We start from the raw sequence: 13,732 nt of genomic DNA on the forward strand, positions 1-13,732 counted from the left end.
AAATTGTGCAAGCATACTCTAAATTTGGTCTAACAATGGTAGTGTATGCCTTAAGTTTAATATCTGGTGTAGCATCTCTCAATTTACGCCGTAACAAACCAAGCTTGCGCTGGGCTGATCCACGTATGTTTTCGACGTGTTCATTCCAGTTGAGGTAGCTAGTGATAGTTACGCCAAGATATTTCAGCTTTGTGGAACGCTTAATGGCATTATTATTTACAGCGTACGAAAACATCAACGGAGTTTTCTTATTCGTAACTGTCATCCCTATTGAAAGAATATGTATGAGAATTTTACGAGAACTTTTCTACGCTATTATTGCTCCGTAGACTCAGCGATGTCGTATGTCACATGTGTACGAGAGGACATCGTCACTGAACGAGATCGTTCTCGTATGGGTACATTAAACGAGATTATTCTCGCATAGCTATGCTTGACGAGATAGTTCTCGCACGTCTATGCTCAACGACATCGCTCTCGTTTGTGTACGCTACATGAAAATGTTCTCGTTCAGCTATGCAAAATGACACTATTCTTGTTTAGCTGCATTCTACAAGTGTTCTCATTTGTGTTGAATGAGTTCTTTTGTTCATGCAATATTTTTGGTGAAGTTCCACACAATAACATCTACGCCCAACATTACAGCGAGTACATTTCTATCACGAGAGTCTGCCGATGTGCCAGCTCGGAGACAAAGAGGACACTTTTTAGGGCACACAATTAACACAAGCCATCTTTATTTTGCATCCCGAAGCATGGTGGCCAGGTGCTTGTTCAGGTCCTTCAGCCTCTTTGCCTCTGTATCCACAGTGCTCGGCGTTTTTGACACAAAGTGCTCGTATGCCTCTGCAAAAAAATGTAAACAAAGCAGCCGGCCCTGTTAGATTCTAACAAGCCATTGGAACTGACATGCACAATAGGTGGCTCCACTGCATAACTAAATGGGCTGGTTCTTGCATGATGTGTGTAAAGCGTGAAAATCTCACAGAGAAACAGGAAAAAGAGAACACGGAGGCTTATGAGTTTTCTACCTAGGTAAACTGATTATTCAGCATTAACCACAGCAGTTGAAAGCAAGTGCTCGTCCTCGCATTGTCTTGTTCCTGTCTCTGTTAAATGTTCGTGTTTTACAAACAACATAAATCGCTGCAGAATTGCAATACAAGACCACAGAAATAGTCTAATACTTTTCCACAAGTATTTTACATTAACTGAACAAGTATAACAAGCTCGTGCAAGTGAATACACAGATAGCACAGCTCTTTGCTGACTGCGGAATATGCAGACGGAAAACACTGCATAGATGCCAGTGCAGAATTGTTTATAGGAAAGATTAATGCACCTTTAATACCACTATAGAAACTAAATGATAGTTTTTATTAACGAGCTAGAGCACAGCACTAAATATACGCATACAGCTATGCATGCCCCTGATGTGTAGATGTAAACTGTGTCGGCCCATATGAGAGATAACCTCAATACAACCCGATCTTACCGACAGCCCATTATATTCGTGCAGAAAAAGCACTGTGTGATAGGCATTACTCCTGTAACTTCGAAACACTTTGCAATCCTTATGAAAACATGAACTAGCAGGACAGGGTCTACTTACTTAGATATGCACCAAGTTTTTGTGGTGTCAACGCTGGCTTGGCCTCACCACCTTCCTTTAGTTTTCGCATACATATTTAGCTCGTAACACTCCTGTGGATTAATTCATGTGCCTGCCACAAGCATCGGGCAATCTCCCTGGCAAACGTGCTGTTCGTTTTGGCTTGGTTTACCCACATCCACTTACTAGCACAAATAAATAACCCATTTCGATTGTGAACCTACGAAAGATGAAAATTGCAAGAGATTAGTTACTCAAATACAAAAATAGCATACGTGCTCTCAGAAAAAATATCTTTTCCTGAAATAATGGATAAAAAAGGTAACAGTTATTAAGGAAAACTAGGTTGCCAGACACAGTGATGGCACTCAAGGAAAAAACTAAGATATATGCAAAAGGTTCAAAGTTTACGTCCTGGCTGTAGGAAAGACCTAGTCAATGAAGCTTCACTGATAATGGGCCAGGGACAATTCTAGCTCAGAGGATTCACCACATTTAATCCCAGTCAGCGACAAGCACCTTTTGTAAAGGATATACTAGGTTTTCTTTAGATTTGAGAAAACGTTTAGGGAAGCAGATGGGAATAGTAGAAAACCACAGTAAAACTTCTTGCATCCTTAAGGAGCTGCTTTGTCCGAGCTAGAAATCTTACCCTTGAGGCTGAAAAAAGTTCTTGCAGTAACCCAGTGAGCTCAAATTACACATGCGGTGAAAGAAGGGGTGTATACAGTATAAGCTCATTCATTGAAATTTCCCAGGACTGGAACAAAATTCTGAATTAACGGAATGTTGAATTATTAAGGGTATGAAAATAAAAAACAAACGTTCACACAAACACACTTTTATACTGAATTAATCCAGAAATCCTGTTTCTATTTCACACATAAGCAGTACGGGAGCTGCAAATGTCAATTTGCGACTGATTATACTGCTCGTAGTGGCAAGGGCCTTGAGGAAGTACTCCCGTGCAGTGCAGTCATACCGCAAGACTTGGTCGCATCTTTATCAGATACATGCTATTCACTACCACGGGTCCATCCCGATAATTTTTTCACCATTGAGCTGGCTGTAACAGATTGTTCTACAATCTCAATGTAACTGGCTGATTGGATGCCAGTGTGCAGGCCACAGTACAATTATTACCTCGATAGCCATCATGTTTGTGAGACTGCGTGCATTGCACCAAGTCACAATGAAAGTATTACTTGCCACAGTTGACCGCTGCGAACGAAACCGTGGTCATGATCATCACGACTACAGAGTGTGACTATGCAGTTCTGAAAGCAAGTGGCCAATGCAGTGTCATGCAAGGCAGCAAACGCGAGGAGAAAGACACAACTAGGCATGACGCATTTTGGCATTCCTGTATTTTAACTTGATGACAAAACAATGTTGAGTCGCTGTGTCATTTCAGTTGTACACTGGCACTGCTTTTACTCGTTTGCACTGCACAATGGTCACACACATGCTCGGAGCACGAGAGTCATTCGGCGACACCTAATGTCACAGGCAGCGCTGAACAAAGTGAATAGAAGCACTCATCCTTTGGAGGAAAAAGGAAATGTCTTACAATGCAGAAAAGATGATAGGACAGAAAGGGCACTGGTCTTCAACTGGTTTTATGGCATTGAAAAAAAAGCTCTTAAATGTTATACAATAGCATAAGCAACTGTACAACACATGGTACTTGCGCCAGACCACATTCCACACACATGTAGGATACAACTGTTAGCATAGGTTTTTCTTAATTGGGTAGCGCAATAGATGCAGGACTGCATCTATTATCAGATACGTTTTATGCAATGAACTTCCTGCCCCTCGACATTCTGCATTATTCTATTATTTTTATTTTCCAAGAACATAGGCTGCCAGTTTCTTATGGTAGAGTAACAGGGACACAGTGTAAATGCACCTGTCTGCTAAGTACTGAATATGAACAGCTTCTATTACATCACATTTCGGCTGCTGTCTAGCCCTGCCCCCGATACTGCACTGGTCAAACAAAGGTGCAACCACACTTGCTACAATGGCTTTTCGTATTATTCCGTCAGCTTTTTAAGGCTAATTTTAGCCCCCCCCCCAGTTATCTGGGAGCCGATGTATCACAGTGACAACGGCTCAGACAAGGATCTGTTTGTACGACAAGGTTAATCTTCCTCTTACTTAAACCTTGCCTCACTTTACTAATTATGTGGCACAGCAACACAATTGTTATATGCCGCCTCTTTAAAAATGCCTAATTTATTGTACGGGCAGAAATAGCTTCGCTAACCGCAGCACTACACAATTTTCATTAAAAATAATATCTTACTCCTGAAGTAGTGCAACAACTACAGCTACCAAACTGGTTGTTTGATGGTGTAAAATTTTAAGTAACTTACCGGCTAATGTAAAGACTACAATTTTTATCGTCATATCTGGGGCACGATCGGAGATATTTTGTTCGATACGCGTTCTGTTCAGTTGCTGCAACGTCACAAAGTTGGAGTATGCAAAATTTGTGACAGCGGGGCGGAGAGAGCAGCCAATCAGGAAGCGGTGACCTCCCCGGAAGTTTACTTCCGTCGTTTGTCGTCTGCTTGCAGACAGTATACTACAAAATGAAATGTTTCTCGTCTTCCAAATTAATGAAATCTTTATCTGAAAAAATGTTTTTCTTCTCAAGCCCAAACATGCTTTCAAAAAGTAGTACGTGCGACTACTGCAATTTATAAATATTAGTTTCTTTGCGTCGTCCCTAGGTAGTGTCGTGCACAGCGAGAAGAAAACCAAAAAAACAAACGACGGGAACAGAGGCAGCGACAACATTCCAGTGGCTCGCTGGCACCGATGACGAGGTCGATTTCTTTGTACAACCAACGAATTATTTGTTTCGAAAAACAAAAACCACGCCGGAATTTACTTTCTGCCATTTCTTCAAACGCGTTACCGCCACTCACTCTACTCCTTCCTCTGGAAACGCCAGCGCAACAGCCTCAGTTCCCAACGGAAGCACCATTTTCTCGAATTAAACTATGGATTGGATTCAAACGTGCCATGCCGCAGCCGCCTGTTGGATCCAATCCAATACACCAGACGCACCATGCGAAGCCGTATGATCGCTCCAAGCTTCCCAGCTCCCGTCGGGTTCGGCGCCTAGCAGACGAAATGCTCGGTGGGAGGATGACAGTGGCGTGTCGTCATTTTGACGTCACCTAAAACATGGTCGCGCCCCGCGGCTGGCGACGTCGGCGCGGAGTAGGTCAATCGCGCGCGCCGGTAACCGAATGAACGCGCCGAACAACCATCTTTGATCGCACCCCAGCATTCATAGTAGCCATGCCATATGTCGCATTCGCACTTGTGCGAGCAACATGCATTGCTGATTGATCTGTTCTTGCCCTTTCGCTTCTCACTTGATATTGCTGGGCAAGCAGTCAAACTGGATAGTTTTTAGACACTGGCGGTCACCTCCTTATCTTCCTTATGAATTGTGCGTTAAATGAGGCTCTTTTCTTGGTGAAACAGTTCTAGTTTAAGGCCTAAATAAGCTCCATGGCAGTCTGCATTTAAGGAGTGTAAGCATCCTCTGAAAACATGTACATGAGGAACACTGCAGAAAGAGCACTTTAAAAAAAGAACACGAATGTATTTATTACCAAGGCCAACCCTTGTGTCTTCTTAAATATTTATCAAAAGTCAAACTCAAAACTGATACTGAGGTGCAAGGTGTCCATATCATATTACCTTGTGAAAGCACCGTGGTGGCTGGATGTTGTGGGACCAACTCGGACGTGGAGATCAGCACTGATCAGCAACACTGCAGTCTGCTTACAGCTTTTCTGCAGGCCCAGCCACACCTGCATTAAAACAAATGAGCTTGGTGTCACCAGAGTACTGTATTTACTCGCATAATGATCGCACTTTTTTGTGAAAAAATGGTCGCAAATTCAGATGTGTGATCATTACGCCGGTTAAATTTCTCGCAAAAAGAATTTTTTAATCCCGCGTTTGCTGCGGGATGGCAACAGGTCAACAAATAGGTGGCTGCCACTGAGTGTAGTGCGGGACACCAAAACAAAAATGGCGGCCGGCGCAGCAAGCTGAACACACCAAATGCGCCGAACGCTATTTTTTTTCTCGTGAGTACATTGCATGCATTGAAGCAGTTTCTTCCGTATCCGGAATTAATAATATCATTAATATCAGTAAGTTTGTGGCAATAACGTAGCCATGTCCACTATGAGGGGGCAGAAACAGATGGGCACGCTTATCTACCAGTGACATAGAAAGACACAGCGGGCACGCTGCGGAAACTGCGGCATTTGTCTTCACTACTATCCTAACACAGCACGTTTCCGCTAAGGGTGGGCGAATATCTTAGCTGTGTTACAAGATTTGTTGCGTGCCCACGAGTGCAGATGAGAAGAATCGAAAGGTGCCTTTTTTGTTGTTCTTGACCACAACCATTACAAAGCCTACACATAATAAACGCAATTGTGGTTGTACCTTTTTTTGTCATGGAAGTGCGGAAAGTGATGAAAGGAATGAAATCGGGCATCTGCTTAAGAATGTTTGGTGCGTGCAGACTGCTTGGTTTGTCTTGTTCGCGTAGCATCCGACAGATGGTAAGCGCGATCATAAATAGCTAGACTTGGCACATAACAGATCACTGCGGCAAGTTCGGAGTGTGATCAACACAGGAAATAAAAAAAAATCGAATTTGGACGACAAAATTCTGGGCTGCGATCATTAGGTGAGTGCGATCATTATGTGAGTAAATACGGTAAATATAAAAAGTGACACTGTGAACAAAGCAATACTTATTAGGTATAAATAAGAATGAAATGCTGATATTCGCCCATAGAAAGCTTTAAGTAACAAAGGCTGCAAGATAAGAAAAATTCAATGTATGGGCCATTTGTACAAGAACATTAATCGAAGGTCCCTTCATTTTTTAGTCCCTTCTCCTCCTCATGCATATATACAGTCGGGTTAAGTAAACTGGGCCAGATTACCACATAGTGTAAGCAAAGGTGGTCACTTTGTGGGCCAATTATGATACCATAGCACGACATGCATCCCTACAGTCGTTTTAATGTGTTCTGTAATGCTAGCCATCTTGTAGGCCCTACAGTGTCAAAGCATCCATAACCCTAACAGCGTTACCCAGTAGGGATAACCAATAAGTGTCCACAGCAGCACAACTCAGCATATCTATCAGGAGGCTTTCGTTACACTTTTACAACTCTCCTCCTATGGCTTCATCCCAATTTTTGTCAATACAAGCTTGAAGCATCTGCACAAGCTGAATGCACCAAGGCACCATAAGAAATACCTCATCTTTCTACCCAATTCCATGTTTAATATAAGACTGGCAAGTTCACTATCATGTGTAGAACAAACCAAATTGTTCTGGAATCAAGTAATCTTCCACTACCTGTGAAAAAAAAAGCATGCAAGAAAGAGTACGTAGAGCACAGGGGTGTTGATGGATATTAAATACCACTGTCGTGCAGTAGACACTACGTCGGCAAAACAGGCCAATGTATAAATGACTGGATTTGCAACCGTGTTAACTGAATGCTCAGGTCATTTCGTGGTCACTTGGTAGTGCAAAGCTCACTTGCATTATTTTGTTTGAAAACTGTGCAACTGTGGCAATGTACAAGGACCATAGTGCTGGCGAAATTCGTTAAGATTTCCTTATATGTGTGACAGGGAATCTGCAAGTTGGCTCCACCTCCAGTGGACTATCAGATAGCAAGACTGCTTATTTATCATTGTAAAACAAGCGTCATAGTAGCCATGCCATGTGTCCTTTTCGCAGTTGTGTGAGCAACATGCATTTTCGATTTATCTGTTCTTGCCCTTTCACCTCTCGCTTTATAGTGCTGTGCAAGCAGTAAAACTGGATGGTTGTTAGACTTATGTCCTGTCACTTCCTCACCTTTTTTATGAATTGTGCATTAAACAAGGCTTTTTTTGGTGAAAGAGTGCTACTTTAAGGCATAAACAAGTTCCATGGCGGTTTGCATTTAAGCCTCTTCTGAAAACATGTACATGAGGAACACTGCAAGAAGAACGCTTTAAAAAAAGAACACGAGTGTATTTATCACCAAGGTCAACCCTTGTGTCTTAGCATATTTCTCAAAACTTATACTGAGGTGCAAGGTGTCTATGTCATATTACCTTGTCAATGAAGCAAAGCACAGTGGTGCCTGGACGTGAGGCCAACTCAGACGTAGAGATCAGCACTAGCACTGATCAGCAACACAGTAGTCTGCTTACACTCTTTCTGCAGGCCCAGCCACATCTGCATGAAAACAAGTGAGCTTATTCTCACAAGAGTATAATATAAAAACTGACACTATGAACAAAGTAATTCTTATTAGGTATGAATAGGAATGAAATGCTGATATTCACCCATAGAAAGCTTTGAGTTAACAAAGCCTGCAAGATAAGAAAAGTGCAATGTATGAGCCATCTGTGCGAAAACATTAATCGAAGGTCCATTTTTTTCGCTTCTGTCCTCCTCGTGCATAGATGGCAGACAGGTTAAGGAAACTGGACCAGACTGCCACGTAGGGTAAGCAAAGGTGGTCACTTCTTCGAGAGGAGCCTATAGGCTGCTTCTTGAAAGAGTATTAGAAAATGCGAATAATGCATGTATGCATTACCCACAAGAGGCCTTGTTTCTCTGAGAATGCCACAGCCAATCACATATTTCAAATTGACCATTTTAAAGTGCATGCAAAGTACAGCATGGCTTTGAGGGTACCCCAGACTACTGAAATTCACATCAGCCAAGTTCAGCAGACAACACCATAATTAAGCCTCTAGAATTTGCGCATTTTAGTGAAAGTTAACAGAATAATGAGGAAGAGAAGGTGAGGGAGATGGTGCCACTATAGCATAGTTCAAGCTCTATCCCACATCATGTGCAGAAGGGCAAATAATGCCCAGCTTTCGGTTATACTCGCACATGTGCCCACTGCACCAGGTTGACTGACACTCGTAACAAGCAGTTTGTGATACCACGTTATTACATCCTGCAACTGACGTGACATCAGAGATCAGCTTCAAGCTTGACGCTATGCCATACTAGGGACAGATAATGAACTGGCTACATTAAAATCTAAAGCAAAAGTGTTGAACATTGTTTGCCAAACCTGCCAGCCTCTGCACTTCATATTTTGCAAAAATTCTAGACAGAAATCCTGTGTTGGAAAGACAGCACGCACTTTCCTAAAGCTTTCTCTCAGCGCCCACATTTTTCTATGCATACATTATTAACCATTATTTACCTTCACACGCTCTACACAAACAGCACACTTGGAAAAGCAGAAACTGATCGGGAAAGTTGGCAGGTACCAAATACACAAACAGAACCTAGAACACATAAACGGCTGTGACCGTTTTGTACGTGCCTTGTCAAAGCAGGCAGATCAGATGCTTTGTCGTGCTGTTCAGGCTGCATAGTGCCGCGTTCTCCTTTGTGCTGCAGAGATGCCTCCATCTCTGGAAATTGTGACATCCCTAAACAATAAATGTTCAGCTTATTGTAATCACTGCTGAATCTGCAAACTTGTGATTTAACAACATCGCGTCAAATTGTAGAAAGCTCTCGTACAGCCAGCTACAAGAAGCTGCATCCGCTTAGACAAATTAAATATTTCATTCTTACATCACAGGCGGTTATTCAACGTGTCAAAGGCACGAAAACAAACAGAACACTAAACACAAGAAATACAGGTTGCCTTGTCGACAATCTATAAGCATCATAGTTTGCATACAAGCTAATATCTTCTCACGAGTCAGATCATTTGGATGCCGTCGCGCGTTGACGTTAGCTGTGAAAACATTTGCACAACACATCAACATACTTCTAGAATTGTCTATACGATTTCTTGCTGAGAAATTACGTACAGAAGCAGTGACATTCCCTGCTTGAATTTTTGTGCCCGTTCAGAACAAGCGATGCCCCGGCGCTAGCATACTTCATAACAAAAAGAAAAGAAACAATAGACGAAGCTCTTAACAACATCAATCTCGGGGTAATTTTCGTGAAACGTTTTGATAAATGTGCACTACGATATCGAAAGAACATTAGGGAATCACTGTTACTGTTTTTGTAGCTGTACTAATCATCTTCTGCTGCGCATGACAAGGTACACTACATGAACAATGAGAATGCGCTAGGCGCCGGACTTACCTTCAGAGGCGAGCGCTCCTTCTTGTCCGTTCACGCCGCATCGACTGCACCAACAGTCCGTCCAGCGTAGTGTTGAATTGCGGTGAACTACAGCACGCGATAGCACAACTATCAACACATTCTTCCGCGCACTGTGAGCCGATGCGGGAGCGGCGAGAGTACAACAGCTTCTCATGAGCCGGGCACAAAGAAAGCGCGTGTGGACCGCACTACTGGCGTTTGTCACTGGTCGATTCGGAGCAGGATTTCTTGCTCCGTGGCAACGAATCCGAATTTCACTGGTCGATCTGGAGCGGGTTCGCGCGTTCCACTGGTCGTTTCGGATCAACTCGCTCCGCGCCGGATCGCTCCGACTTGCTCCGCCGCCGAGGCGCGGATTCGGGCGGAAATAGTTCGCGTCACTTCCCGCTTCAAGCGAGATCGGTACCCGGTTGGTGCGCACAACATTGTGTTGCTTCGCAAGATGGCTGCGTTCGGTGCTGCTGCAGCGCTCGCGTTTAGCGATGAAAGCGCGGACGGCAGCGATTACGAAGTGACGTAGGGGCTGTACGAAGACTTCTATGCACGTTGTCCATGCACAATCCTTGCTGGCGCGACATGGAAATGACGGGCTATGCGACTGCCACCGTCAAATTACACACGGGGGACGGCGAATTTGGTTGCCGTGGAAACGTACAGAACGGAAGTAGGGCATGGTTTTCAGAACCGGTTCGTGCGACGTGTACGCAGACTTCCTGTGTGATCCGCCGCGGAGCGTTTTTGCGCTCCGCTGGCCGATTCGGATTCCTGAAACCCGAGCGCTCGCTCGAGGATTTCGGTGGCCGCACCAGATCGACCAATGAAAAACGCCATACGATTCGCAACTTTCACGGCCTATAGGGGGCGCCACCTTAAATCCAACATGGCTGTCGGAGAGATTAAGAACTAGAGCAGTCGTAGCAGTGCTGCCGTTGTTTTGCTCGGTGACATGTTTCCCGTCGTCATGTTAAAATGTCTCTTACGCCCGCTGTCGTTAGCCTGCGTAATTGGTCATATTATATGAGCAGAACGCAGGATTCGAAGCCTGCTTGAAGGCGAGGAAGTCCTAAACGCTGGTCATCTTGTGTGCTGGGGCATAAAAGCGTGCACGTCGACGTCCGTGACTGTTGAAGGCCTTTTCATACAAACTTCGTGGCTTCGAAACAAATCACACGAGCTGTGGTTTCAGTTTTACCGCGACGGTGCTATTAATGAAGTGACCGTGCTTTCTATTTGCTATTCTATTAATTTGACCTGTGTGGTGCTCTCTGGAAGTTGTTACTTAGACCGCTTGAATAAGCCGCCGTGTCGAGAAAAACCTTCCTGGTGTCGCGCGACCGAAGCCCTTTACATCGACGGCGTGAAAGGCAGCCCTAAAGCAGCGTTTTGTGTGCGAAATTTTTCGTCTAGTTATCCCTGCCTGTGTTCACAAAGCTGGATGTTGAACACGAGAAGTAAACAAAAAGAAACATATCTGAACGCTTTTGCGAGCTAATACGATAACCGTTCACCCTTGTAATTTAGTTATTGCGCTTTATGTGTGCTGTGCAAGCTACAGCCTTGCGGTAGTTTCACAGCCTGCGTGAGTCCTACCACGTCTTGCTATAGACAGATCAAGCGATACATAGCCAAAATTTACCGGTGGCGGCAATATGCTCGCTTCATTCTTCCAGTTATCTTTATAAAATACTATACACGCACATCAGCTGAGGATTCGCGACGCGAACACTGCACAGTAGTTTAACGTTTGTTGGACTAGGATTTGTTAGCTTACGAGTGCAGTCATGCGCGCCTGTGCATACGTTGCAGCCGCGCATCGAAGTGGCAGACGAGGTACGAATTCCAGGTCCCTCTACGCCTGCGTCACTTTGCTTCGATGCACAAATTAGAAACTAGTCTCTCTGTTCGAAAAATGGTGGAATGTGAAGCCGGTGTTGCAGAGCACGAATGCATGAACGAGAAGAAGAAATTTTGGAGTAGGTACAAGGCTTCACGGAGAATGTTTGCGCTCCAACGTAGCCGCAAAGGTATGAGTGGCAAGAGTGCAAGCATCAATCATCCTACAACACATTTGAGTTAAGACTGCGCATTATTTCTTTCCCTGCACGTAATATAGAGCTATGCCTGCGTCTTTATGGAGGTGCGTCTGTTCGCGATTTCAAGTGCTCGGAATCTTCACTCATCTGTCGTATTCCAAAAAAAGTACTCCGGCATGAAGTGCGCACTGCGAGCCTTCATCGCTCCTGTGACAGCTTTGCCAATCCGCAGTTTAATAATCAATATCTTCCTCATGGATGCAGCCGGTGGGAATGTGTGAAGGCTCACATCACCTACCGCATAACTACCGCTCGGCACCCATTGCTGCACGCAGCAAATACGGTTACTTCTGTGTTTGCTCATTCTGAGCATGTTAAGTGTCCTTCAGGATCCCACGGGAGCTTTGAACGCGTTAAAACATCAACCAAAAGTGAAGTAAAAGCGCACACAACACCAATGCGATACTCGAACGGGCGGCAGCCAGCGGCGAGTATAATCTTTAGATTGTTTCCGGCTGCCGCCGCACGACGGCGCCACCATACGTGAAAGTTGCGAATAATCAACAACGGCGCACCGCAAGAAACATACAGCGAGCTAATAGCATTGCACAGGACCCAGGGCTTAGTGATTGTTAATTCACACAAAAAAAGGAACACATGTTCTCTAAGCATCGCGTAAATATGATGAAACGATGAGTACCACATCGACCGCCCGGGCCGCCGCAATAAGGTTTATAGTTCCTCTTTAAGTACCCCAACTCCTAGCCTATGCGCACCATTTAGCCCGCTGCCGTCCCCGCCACCGCAGCGCTGCCATCGACCTACGCGCCAAGCGTCCGAGCGTCGTCTGCTATAGCCTGGCACGGTTATGGGCGTGTGTCGCGGCACTCGGCATTTACATGGTGCTCGCTGAATAAAGCAGCCATTATTTCTTTCTGTTGTTTAGGCTGAAGAATAATATTTTACAGACACCATACCTGGGGGTGCAGGTCCGAAGAAAGGAATGAGATGAAAAAAAAGTGGGCCTACAAACCAAAGTGCGCACGCAATGTTAACGCTCGGGGACCCCCACTTCGCCGGTACTGGCGCCTCCGTGAGCGCAAAACTTGGACCGGACGCAAAAGACCTCGACCGCCAGCCAGATACACGAGGAGAGTGACAAGGCACGCGCAGTGAGAAAATAAAATCGGCTACAGCAGAAGAAGCGCAAACACCCGCAACTAACGTGCACATGTCAGCAAAGCAGCACCGCTCACTTGGTGCAGAGCTCGACCGCAGCGCCCTCACAGTCCCAGGAACAAGTCGCGCCTTGCTCGAAAGGAAGAGTTGCTCAACTGAGAAAGTAACTATAAGTCTCGGTCCGAAATTAGGGGAAATGACGTCTTTTGTTTACTTCGCCGTCTGTGGCTCCGGTAACCGTGATCGCATTGGTAGCGTGAATAGTACAGGCGTATTATTTCAATGTTCTTGCGTGTTTTAGGCGACCTTTTTCAACAACTTTGCTGACATTGCTTTCAACAGCGAGGACAGCCTGTGGAGCAGCCCTATCAACCGGACAGGGCCGTAAAATGTGTTTGAAGTTCGCAGCACATCGTTTGGTTTGTGAATGTTAGAAGGTGTTCGTGTTTCTCAGCGGCGTCAGATTTGGCGTCGAGTGGTGTACACTTTGTTCAGGCTTGTTGTGCGCCGTTCTACGGATGTGTACTGTTAATGAGTGGCGTTGTTTGTGCTTCGGGAAATGGTGCCACGCCGGCGGGATTTGCTTTCTTGTAAAAACATCCGTACCGTCTTTGGCGAGTGCTTTCGGAAACTGCTCGCCTTTTGTGAGTGTGTGTGCGCGCGCACGCGCGCGCTTCTGATATGCGTCGAACG

General features: G+C 44.9%; 1 long non-coding RNA gene across 1 annotated transcript; it reads right to left on the reverse strand.

Moving 5' to 3' along the window:
• Positions 1 to 761: 761 nt before the first annotated feature.
• Positions 762 to 7,903, reverse strand: LOC142566712 (uncharacterized). Its single transcript, XR_012825113.1, has 4 exons — positions 7,784 to 7,903; positions 5,339 to 5,451; positions 1,613 to 1,832; positions 762 to 846 (listed from the first exon to the last, which is right to left on the reverse strand). It is a non-coding gene; the product is annotated as an uncharacterized LOC142566712 (long non-coding RNA).
• Positions 7,904 to 13,732: the final 5,829 nt, after the last annotated feature.

This window comes from Dermacentor variabilis, unplaced genomic scaffold (genome assembly GCF_050947875.1).
Source record: "Dermacentor variabilis isolate Ectoservices unplaced genomic scaffold, ASM5094787v1 scaffold_13, whole genome shotgun sequence".
Taxonomy (NCBI): domain Eukaryota; kingdom Metazoa; phylum Arthropoda; class Arachnida; order Ixodida; family Ixodidae; genus Dermacentor; species Dermacentor variabilis.